At 50.6% G+C, this 3317-nt stretch overlaps 1 protein-coding gene across 1 annotated transcript in view; it reads left to right on the forward strand.

The window, feature by feature from the left end:
• Positions 1 to 3317, forward strand: part of WBSCR28 (Williams-Beuren syndrome chromosome region 28) — a 14918-nt gene that overhangs the window by 886 nt on the left and 10715 nt on the right. The gene's annotated exons all lie outside the window — the stretch shown is intronic.

Raw genomic sequence — 3317 nt, forward strand, 5'->3', positions numbered from 1 at the left:
AAGCTCCGCCTCCCGGGTTCAAGAAGTTCTCCTGCCTCAGCCTCCCGAGTAGCTGGGATTACAGGCGCCTGCCAGCACGCCTGGATAATTTATTTTTTATTTATTTTTATTTTTAGTAGAGACCCTGTTAGCTAGGATGGTCTCGATCTCCTGACCTTGTGATCTGCCCACCTTGGCTTCCCAAAGCGCTAGGATTATAGGCATGAGCCACTGTGCCCGGCCCATTCATCTTTTGTTTTTTTTTTGTTTTGTTTTTTTTGAGATGGACTCTTGCCCTGTCGCTCAGGTTGCAGTGTAATGGCATGATTTTGGCTCACTGCAATCTCCGCCTCCAGTTCAAGCGATTCTCCTGCCTTAGCCTCCCAAGTAGCTGAGATTACAGGCATGCGCCACCACGCCCAGATAATTTTTTGTATCTCTAGTAGAGACGAGGTTTGACCACATTGGCCAGGCTGGTCTCACACTCCTGACCTCGTGATCCACCCACCTCGGCCTCCCAAAGTGCTAGGATTACAGGCGTGAGCCACCGTGCCCGGCCATTCATCTTTTTTAAACATACAAATGCTTGCGGTTGGGGTCACAGCTCAGTCACACTTAGGAGGCCGAGGTGGGAGGATAGATTGAGCCTGGGAGGCCAAGGCTGTAGTGAGCCACGATCATATAACAGGGTGCAGTTGAGAAAGACAGACACCATTAGATTTGCATCTCGGGTCCGGGCGCGGTGGCTCACGCCTGTAATCCCAGCACTTTGGGAGGCCGAGGCGGGCAGATCACCTGAGGTCAGGAGTTCGAGACCAGCATGACTAACATGAAGAAACCTCATCTCTACTAAAAATACACAATTAGCCAGGCATGGTGGTGCATGCCTGTAATCCCAACTACTTGGGAGGCTGAGGCAGGAGAATCGCTTCAACGGAGGAGGCGGAGGTTGCCATGAGGCGAGATCACACCACTGCACTCCAGCCTGGGCAACAAGAGTGAAACTCTGTCTCAGGAAAAAAAAAAAAAAAAAAGATTTGCATCTCGGCTGTTTCACTCTCTAGCTGTGTGACTTTGGGCAAATCACTTCACCACTCTGAACCCCCGTTTCCTCTCCTATAGAAATGATCTTGTGGGATCACGTGGGATAGCATAGGTTTCCCTCCTCCCTGGTCTCAGCACCATAACCTGGGAGGTCCTATTTCCTACCTCTACCCTCATTCTTCTCCCTGCTGGACCCTTTGGTCTCAGCATAGCTCCACCCTCCATGCCCCAAGCTCTGCAAATCCAGCCCATGAGTCGGGGGCTTGCAGCCAATCTCAGATGGTGTGCCTGTGGACACGGGGATGGGGGTCCAGATGGGTGGATTGGTGTCACTGAAGGGCTGGGGGCTTTCCGGCTCTGATGAAGGATCTTTCAACTCCAGGACTCAAGAACAGCTTTCCCCCACCTCACCCCAGTCCTGCACGCTTCATCTCAGTGAATGGGAGACCCCATTGTCCAACTCGCCACCCAGATCAGAAAATCTTTTTTTTTTTTTTGAGACGGAGTCTCACTCTGTTACCCAGGCTGGAGTGCAGTGGCACGATCTTGGCAAACCGCAGCCTCCATCTCCTGGGTTCAAGCGATTCTCCTGCCTCAACCTCCCAAGTAGCTGGGATTACAGGCATGCACCATCATGCCCAGCTAACTTTTGTAGTTTTTTTTTTTTTTTTTTTTTGAGACGGAGTCTCACTCTGTCGCCTAGGCTGGAGTGCAGCGGTGGGATCTCGGCTCACTGCAAGCTCTGCCTCCCCTGGGTTCATGCCATTCTCCTGCCTCAGCCTCTTGAATAGCTGGGACTACAGGCGTCCGCCACCACGCCTGGTTAATTTTTTCCATTTTTAGTAGAGACGGGGTTTTACCAGGTTGTCCAGGCTGGTCTCGAACTCTTGACCTCAGGTGATCCACCTGCCTCGGCCTCCCAGAGTGCTGGGATTACAGGCGTGAGGCACTGTGTCCGGCCGAAAATCTGAAGTCTTTCTGGGTCCCTCTCCTTCACCCTTCTCATTAGGTCTGTCATGAATTCTGTGGCCCCTGCCCCACGTCTCTCACACCTCCCTGCCCCCAATGGCATTGTCCTTTGCCCCCGGCAGCCCTCCTGATGCCAGAGGACAACTGGTGCAGAGGCAAAGCCCGGCTACTTAGAAGAAGACAAGTGACCTGGGTTCAAAGCCCACAAGATTGGGGCAGGGAATCCTCACATGGTAATAATAGCCACGCAACCTCCTTCAGTCTGGAGTATTGTAAATAATCATTTAAATCCAATGGAGGCCAGGTGTAGTGGCTCACGCCTGCAATCCCAGCACTTAGGGAGGCTGAGACAGAAGGATTGCTTGAGGTCAGGAGTTCGAGACCAGCCTGGATAACATAGCAAGACTTCCACCTCTACAAAAACAAAACAAACAAACAAACAAAAAAAACAAAATTAGCTGAACGTAGTGACATGCACCTATAGCTCCAGCTACTTGGAAGGCTAATGAGGGGAGGATTGCTTCAGCCTAGGAGTTCAAGACCAGCCAGGCATAATAGAAAGACTCCATTTCTTAAAAAAAAAAAAAAAAAATTAGCCAGGCATGGTGGCATGCACTTGTGGTTTCAGCTTTTTGGGAGGCTGAGATGGGAGGATTGCTTAAGTGTGGGAGGTCAAGACTGCAGTGAGCTATGATGATGTCACTGCACTCCAGCCTGGACAACAGAGTGAGATCCTGTATCTTAAAAAAAAAAAAAAAAATCCAAATCCAATGGAAAGGAACCCAAATATAATATGAAACACCTTCTAATGTTCCCTTCTCAGAAGGGAGTCCTTCAAAGTGGACAGAGTTCATCCTTGCACATATAGGGAGCTGAGGCCTTTGGGTGGGGATCTGACTCAAGGTGGTCCAGCAGCTTCACCTTTACAATAAAAGTGGGGATCCTGGCCAGGTGTAGTGGCTCACGCCTGTAATTCCAGCACTTTGGGAGACCGAGGTGGGTGGATCGCCTAAGGTCAGGAGTTCAAGACCAGCCTGACCAAGATGGTGAAACTCCATCTCTACTAAAAATAGAAAAACTAGCCAGGCGTGGTGGTGGGCACCTGTAATCCCAGCTACTCAGGAGGCTGAAGCAGGAGAATCACCCAAACCCAGGAAATGGAGGTTGCAGTGAGCTGAGATAGTACCATTGCATTCCAGCCTGGGCAACAAGAGTGAAATTCCGTCTCAAAAAAAAAAAAAAAGTGGGGTTCCTGCCCCAGGAGGGTGATGATGGGTGATGATTGTCTCTCTCTCTTCTCCGGCAGCTGGTTCAGAACCGAGATC

Source organism: Mandrillus leucophaeus, unplaced genomic scaffold, assembly GCF_000951045.1.
Source record: "Mandrillus leucophaeus isolate KB7577 unplaced genomic scaffold, Mleu.le_1.0 Scaffold164, whole genome shotgun sequence".
NCBI lineage: Eukaryota > Metazoa > Chordata > Mammalia > Primates > Cercopithecidae > Mandrillus > Mandrillus leucophaeus.